General features: G+C 39.2%; 1 pseudogene; it reads left to right on the top strand.

The window, feature by feature from the left end:
* Window positions 1-4,700: 4,700 nt before the first annotated feature.
* LOC119807094 lies at window positions 4,701-5,674 on the top strand (annotated as a pseudogene).
* Window positions 5,675-8,528: the final 2,854 nt, after the last annotated feature.

The following is an 8,528-nucleotide window of genomic DNA, read 5'->3' as shown; positions in this document are numbered from 1 at the left end:
GTGCTTATTTTAAATCCGTCAGTAATCTTTTAACTGATGAACTTATTCATTAATTTAAATACTTGTCATTTGGTTTTCTTTGAATTTTCAAAGACAGTTATAATGACCGGCGCTCTCTCCTTTTAATATTGATGCTTTCTGTGTATTTTCCCATTTTTTCTTTTTCTTTTTTTTGTGTGTTGTTTTTAGTTAAATCATTTCCCCATATATATTTTGTTTTCCTTGACTCAACGTGTGTGCGTGTGCGTGTGCGTGTAGGTTTGTGTGGGTGTCTCTGAGCATGTGTGTGGCTCTCGCTTTGTATTTTGTGGAGGTGGGTGTTTGTGTTTTTGTAGTGGGTGTGGAAGCAGGGCTAACCTGTTTTCTTGTTTTACATTCCATCTCTAAGCAGTCATCATAATGAGTGCCCTCGACTCCCCACTCTTCCCATTTCCTTAATTATGAGTTAGGAGAGTCTTAGGAACTAATCCCCCTCTTATCAGACATTTAACCTGGTTTCTCTCTTAGTAAAGATAAACTTACTTCAGTGGAAAACTCGTTACGTCAGTTCTCTAAGTTCTTAATTTTGCAGGCACAGAAAAATTACTCAGGTTTTTTTTTTTTTTAATTAAAATGCTCCCTCTAAAGTACAATCCCTGAATTTCTCTGCTGCAGAATTCAGGGCCTGCTTTTTCTGTTAAGCAGGAGGGGAGGGGCAGGAAACGATGCTGAGACTTGCTACTCTCAAAATCAATCACTTGGAATGTTTGACAGACAATAGAAATACCCTTTAAAATAAAATGCTCAGTTTCTCCTTTAAAAAAATTTTTTTCAGAAAAAATATTCTTCTTTTGTACAATGCATCTGACCTCAGCTTTCCTTTTTTCCACTCCTCCCAGTTTCCTCCTCCCCTCTCCCCAGGTTCTCTGACTTCCATTCTCAGTCTCTCCCCCCACCCCAACCCCACCACAGAAGACAGCAGGCCTCCCAGGGATATCAACCCAACACATACATTAAGACCAGTCACAAACCCTCTCATTAAAGTTGGATAAGGCAATGCAGCAGGAGGAAAAGGAGCCCAAAAACAGGCAATAGAGTCAGAGACACCCCCCAATCTCACTGTCAGGAGTCCCCCCAAACCAAGCCAACAACCATAACACATATGCAGAGGACCTATACAGACCCTTGCAGGCTCTGTGGCTGCCTTGCTGCTTCAGTCTCTCCGAGTCTCATGAGCCCTGCTTAGTCAATTCTATGGGCTGTGTTTTCTGGGTTTCCTTGATCCCTCTGACTCCCACAATTTCTCCTCCTAATTTTCATGGAGATTCCCTGGAGCTTCGAGGGGAAGGACCTGATGGAGATCTCCAACCTGGGCTCTCTCTCCTAATTTTCCTGCTCTAGGTCTCTGCATCTACTTCCATCAGCTGCTGGAGGCAGTCTCTCTGAGTATAGCAGAACATCATTGGGGATCATTTAATTGATATAATTGAAATATGTTATAAATTTTGTTATATATATTTTATATATTGTATATAATACACACACACACACACACACACACACACACACACACACACACACACTCCCTAACCTCTTTTGTTCTACTCTAGGTTTCTGGGCTTTTCAGCCTCTGGATCTTGTTCATTCAGGCAATGCCAGGTACAAGCTCCCTCTTGTGGCTTAGGACTCAAATTAGAGCAGTCATTGCTTGGCCGCTCCTGCAAGTTTTGCCCCACCAGTATCCCAGAATATCTTGCAGTCAGGAAAGATTGTAGATCAAAGGTTTTGTGGCTGGGTTGGTGTCCCAGTTCCCTCACTGGAAGACTTTCCTGGTTACAGAAAATGAATGGTTAAGGCTCTCTATTCTCCATTACTGGAAGTCTCGCTAGGGTCACCCTTGTAGATTCCAGGGAGCTTCCTGTGGACTAGGCTTCTACATTGCCCCCCTCCCACCCCACCCCAATACCCTTCAATTCTAGTCATCTCTCTTCAAACTTCCATTTCCTTCACCTTAACCCTCCTATCCCCATCCCCACCTTTCCCCATTCCATCCACAAAATCTGTCATAAGTCCCCTTCCTAGGAAGGTACATGTGTCCCCTTTGAGCTCTTCTTGTTACTTAGCCTCTCTGAGTCTGTGGATTATAGCATGATTGTTCTTTACTTAACAGCTAATATCTAATTATAAGTGAGTACATACCATGATTGTCTTTCTGGGTCTGGGTTACTTTACTCAGGATGATTTGTTTACTACTTTTGTCCATTTGCATGTACTATCCGCACTACTACGTGTACTGCACCTGTAGTGTGGAGCCTGCACTACAGGACCATTCCTGATCTGGGCAAGGGCCTGGAGGTTTAAACACACAAAGACACACAGAGACATGGGTCATCTTTGAAACAAGAATGTTCCCTTTATTGTGTACCAGAGCTGCTTATATATGGATCCTTAATGGATAGCCACTCCCCAGCCAAACCCACCAGAAATCACTCCCCTGCCATCAGGAACTCCTGAGGGTCTCATGCTCAGAGTAGCTACAAACAGAGGAAAAACAAGTTGTTTTGCTCAGAGCAGCTGCAAGCATAACAGGTTGTTTACAGGAAATTCAGAGTCTGAATAAACTGGTTTAAAGGATATGCATGCCTCTGTACTGTAAGTCTTTATTGTAATTCCATTGTTTTATAGTTATAAACTAAACCTAAATTTGCAACAAAATATCACAGTATGATTGGTTCTACTTGTCACCTTGATATAACCTAGAATTATCTGGGAAGAGTCTCAGTGTGGGATCATCTAGAACAGATAGGTCTGTAGTCATATCTAAGGAGCATTTCCTTGTTTATAGTAATTAGTGTGGGAAGACCATCCATTGAGAATGCTGCTATTCTCTGGGTCTTCACTGTATAAAAGACCTAGGAAGTGAAGGGAACAATAGCCATGCAGGCTTTCCTCTCTTCCTGTTCTTTATTGTGGATGTGATGTGATCAATGGCAGAAGATCCTGTGCCCTTGACTTTAACTGTGGCTGGAATTGCAAGCTAAAATAAACACTTTTCCCCCTAAGTGGCTTTGATTACAGCATAGAAATGAAACTAGTTGTCTAGTTTGCTTATGTTGCTCTGATAAACACTGACCAAAAGCCACTTGGGAAGGAAGCGACTTGTTTGCTTTAGTTACACACCGCAGTTCATTACTACGGGAAGTTGTTGGAGTAGGAACTCAAGTAGGCCAAGAGGCAGGACCTGAAGCAGAGATAATGGAGGAAGGATGTTTACATATTTGGTCCCCAAGCTTTCTTAGCTTGCTTATTTAGGCAACCCAAGACCACCTGTCCAGGATGACACCACAGTGGGCTGGATCCTCTCACATAAATCATAAATCAAGAAAATGCCCATAGACTTACAACTTGATGGAGGCAATTCCTCAACTGAGGTGCCAATGAAAGGAAAAGTATTGGCTCAGGACAACCAAGACTAAGTACTCAGCACAAAGGAGATATATTTGCACCAGAGGTCCAGTGGACAAGGATAAGGGACAAAGGCAGGAAGTAGAGGAAGAGGGAGAAGGGGAAGGGAATCAAGGTGAGGGGGAAGAGATAAAAGACTGCCTCTGGATAGACAGATAGGCAAATGGTAGTTTATAAAGATAAACGGGGAAACCCTATGTTCTGATGAGGTGTTTAATTTTAATTGGGCATGCTAATTAGTCCCAAAGAGGACTTTAGATTGCTGGATTTCAATAGTTTGATAGTAGGACTTGGTAGTTGTATTTTCTACTCCTTCTTCCACTTATGTTAATGTTTGCTTTACATTTTAACTTAAAGCTTGTTTTGTCTCACACAAAATCAACACATCCTTAAAATATTCAGACTGAATTAACTTAACAGTTTAATAATAATAATAATAATAATAATAATAATAATAATTCAATGTTGTTCTGCAGCTGTTACTGCTTTACCTTAACATCAAAAAATTTAAGTTAATAAAGCATGGTATAGTCTATATCTCTTGGGGATTTTTACTACCCCTTTCTGTTTATTAAGCATATCTTTTAAAGGATAATTACACCTTTCTATAACTGCTTTCCTGTAGGATTGTGTGATATAACTATAATGTGTTTTAATATCTAAAAACCCTTCATTTTACTGGGAACATATGCTGGAACATTGTCCGTCTTAATTTGTACAGGTATTTCCATAATTACCATAAATTCTAATAAATATGTTATTACAAAATTGACCTTTTCAACTTAAAGCAGTTGCCCATTGGAATCCTAATTTTGTGTCTATAGTATGGTGCATGCATTAAATTTTCCAAACTCCGCAAAATGAAACACATTCATTTGCCAAATTCATTTCTTTGTGTACTTTTTGTGCTACTTCCTGTAGGTAGTGAAGTTTTGAGTATACAAAGAAGAAGTAGGAAATTTCCTTATTATTTCCTTGGCTTGTTGCCAAGTGATAGAAAAGTTTTTCTTAAAACCTTCATGGGGAGTCTGAAGTATCTGGCCTGAAGAAACCCTTTAAAAGAATCAGGTTGAAGTAGTTGATGCGTGCGGACTGGGCGCCTGTGCCAAGCTAACCTTGGGGTATGGTCTGAAGAAACTGAAGGATGATAGCAGGTTCCTACCTTCCACTGCACTTGCCGAGTGCTGTTTAATTTATTGCTACTTGATTGTCAATGCATACATTTTTGTGGAGAAGTCTTGTGTGTACTTTCTGCCATGGCACAACTGCAGGCACGTTTCTACACCGAGAACAAGAACTATGAAGTAGATGATGTTCCTTTCTCAATCCCTGCTGTCTCTGAAGTTGCTGACCTTAGTAACATCACCAATAAACTGCTGGACTTGCTGACTATAGTAAAATCATCAATAAATTGGTGGAGACCAAAGATGAGCTCCACAACATGTCAAGAGCAGTTTTTTCAAATGGTCAAACACATGGAATTGGAGAACCTTCCATCGGAAGAGATGTGGAACTAGAATATGTGGAACTAGAATATGTGGAGAAATATACAGCATACCAGCTAGAGCAATGCATGATGACTGGATAAGCTCAACTGAAGAAGGGACAGAAGAATATATCCTGTCATGTTCTTATGATAAGACCTCTCGGATCTGTCCTTGGAAGGAAAGTCAATAATGACAATCGTGGGACGTATAGATGTTGTGAAAAATGTGGATTGCATAAAAAGACAGTTTGTCCTGCTTATTACTGAGTGACTCAGTGGCTCAGATGATTCTCTTATCAGAATGGAATGTAGAGAAGAATAAAGTAAAAGCCTTAAACTGCTGCGGAGGTCATGCTGGGGATTTGAACTCTATAATAGTCAATAGCTCAGGAACTAAATTTTGCAGTGGCTCCTGGGATAAGATGCTAAAGATCTGGTCTACACTTCCTAAAGATGAAGAAGATGAAATGGAAGAATCCACAAATCGGCCATGCAAGAAGCAGAAAACAGGGCAGTTGGGACTAAGAAGGACAGGAAAAATAGTGTTTAACTGTATTTTCTATTCTTCCCTTTGTAAACATCTGGCATCTAAAGCACAGATAGGTGGGATCTAGCTGTGCATGAAGAAAAAGTTTTAAGTGTGGACTGGACAGACAGAGGGCACTTCTGAGTGGAGGAGGGGACAACAAATTGTATTGCTATGGATATTCACCTACTACTTCCCATGCAGGGGCTTGGAAATGAGTGATTTTCAAAGATCTTGTTGGTTTGTGTGTGTGTGTGTGTGTGTGTGTGTGTGTGTGTGTGTGTGTGTGTGTGCTTACACTATGTAAATGAAATTGGAGAGGGCTGGGGCTATAGCTCAGTTGGGAGAGTGCTTGCCTAAAGTGTGCAAAGCCCTGAGTACTATCTCTAGCACTTTGAAAAAAAGTGATGTGGTACTGCATTCCTGTAAACTCAGGATCTGGGAGGTTAGCAGCAAGAGAATAAGAAGTTCAAGGTCATCCATCCAACTGTATTGTAAACTCATAGGCAGCCAGGGTTACATGAGAATGTCTCAGAAACAAAGAAGTCAGTGGCTAATCCTCCAATGTGGGACAGAAACCTCTGTCAACACTCCAATACCATTGTCAATGCAGAGATAGGAAGCATCCCTTTAATATGTGTATAATGGTTCATCTTTCATAATAGCTGAATTTTACTACCTTCGTCTTTTCTGTTTATAAAACATGATAAATGTGTGGCCTGAATTCTCTAAAATAAAAAAATAAAACCTTCATGGTTATAATGGTGTTTTTTTTATGAAATTCGGAGGCTTCTATCACATTTTCTATTCATATCTGGTCAAGGTCATCATTATCGTGTGTTAGAGGCCCTGGTAGACTTGTATGGGATCTGATATATGTTATGCACAATGGAAGATTTCTATTTCTGATTACTTGCAGCTGAATAAATAACAAAGTTAACTCTGAATCATCTGGAATAAGCTCAGCAGTTTTAATATGTAAAACAACTATTTCCGCATATGGAGAGTCAGTAACTACATTAAGAGTTTCTGGAAAATCTAATAATACCATGAGAATATAATCCTGATTTTTAAACTGTATCATAAAGGCTTTGAGTCATTTTATTTATTTTTCCTGACTTACAACCTGACTTTTCATATTTATTTGCATCAGTATAGAATGTATGGGTTTCAGAAATTGGTGTTCCTTTTGTTATACTAGGGATAATCTAATTATTTTATTTATTTATTTTTATAAATTGAAGTCTCCTCCCCAAATTACTGCAAACTCTTTGCCAGTGTTGATTTTCTATCCATAATCAAGCAATTTCAGCATTAGTAAAAGGTACCACAATTTCTCCTGGGTCTATTCCTGTTAATTGATGAATTCTACATTTTCTTTCAGAATCAAATCAGAATCCTCCCTTTACCTCCCGAGTGCTGGGATTAAAGGCATACATCACCATGCATAGCTGACTGATTATTGATAGTAAGTAGTATATGTTCTGTTTCATTGTTTCTAATGAGGTCTCCATCAGACTGTCTTACATTTGTAATAGTTCAGTAGCTTGCTGTTGGCGATGCTAGAGGAGCAATGAGTTGCAATTGAACTTCCAGGTGTCAGCCCCAAAAGGGAATCCTCTGATGGGCCAATCTTGTTTAGGCAAGGCCAGGAGACTGCAGATTCTGGTATGTCCTTTGCTTCTGCTGTGCCTGTACATGTTGTGGCAGATCTCTTTTGCTGGTATCTAGCATGGTGTGAGTGGGCATGGGGAGATTTCCATTGCCTATAATACAGTGTGTTTATTTCTTGGAAATGTCTCATTATACTGGGCATTTTTACCTGTGGGTTGTCAAGAAGATGACACCTCACTAAGGGTACTGTCTAATTTGATAATAATAATAATAATAGCTTATACAGAGTTTTGATGAATAAAAATAAATACAAGGATATGTTTCACAGCCAGGGTCTGTGAGTCTCACCTAAGGAGCTGCATGGATTGTATCAAATTAATGAGTAGCAATTGAGGCCCAGTAGCCCAGCTAGTTTAAATTCTTTTAACCTTAATGTTGGGAGATGTGTTCACAGGTCTTGGAATGCATCACAGCTGAAACAAAACTTTGAAAATAACAAAGTTAGACTAAGATGCTTTTGTTAAATAACTTTGAGGTAAAAAACCTAAGAAGACAATCTAGTTTTAGAAAGGCACATAGCTGAATGCGGAACTCTTTAAGGTCAAGGAACAAGAACAAAGCAGCTCAATTATTACTGCTGATGTACTCTTCTTGCTAGGTGTGGTTGATGACCAAAGGTTATGATTAATTCCTTATACCCATTTCTGCCCTCAATTTCCTGATATAAAAAAACTATTAATGAATGAATATGCACCATAAAGATTTAAAGTAGAGCTGACTGATTCTTTTTCATACATAAAGTTTAGGCTTGGGATTCCCTTAAAATTGCTTATAAGATTACCTTTCAAGATAAGTAATAAAGTCATTGGCCCTTTCTTTGTAACTGGAAAATGCAGCCTGCCAGTAAAACACCTGACAAGAACACCATGCTTGCCCACATAGTTAATCTATAACAAGTTGCTTGGGTATGAATGTAGGTGGATTTTTGGGATAATTTGTTTCTACCTGTAGTACATCAAATGTTTAATCATGTGAGGGAGATAAAAAACATGCTTTTACCCATAATCATTCACTTGAGAAATGGAATGCAACCATCTTGACTTTTGTACTCCCTGGAAGATTCTGTTGGGGTATAAAAGCTGTGAAAAAACATGAGAGGAGGACAGAGACTAAATAGAGAGAATAAGAATGAAATGAAAAAAAAAAGACCTGTAGAATATAGCATTTAAAATGTTTTCTTAACCTAAGGTTTTACATAATAATGAGACACATGTCTTTCTGGTGGCACCAATTTACTTTGGAGATAATGGATGTTGAAGAAACTCCTTATGGAGCTTTCTTTCATTGTGGAAAAGCTAGCCATTTGTGCAAGAAACTTTTCCTCCCTGGGCTGCCTGACTATGTTATACAAACTGGACATGTAGGACATGCAGGAAAAAACTGTTGAACTTTGACAAA

This window comes from Arvicola amphibius, chromosome 2, assembly GCF_903992535.2.
Source record: "Arvicola amphibius chromosome 2, mArvAmp1.2, whole genome shotgun sequence".
NCBI classification, from domain to species: Eukaryota; Metazoa; Chordata; class Mammalia; order Rodentia; family Cricetidae; genus Arvicola; species Arvicola amphibius.
This window is presented reverse-complemented; position numbering and strand designations above follow the sequence as displayed.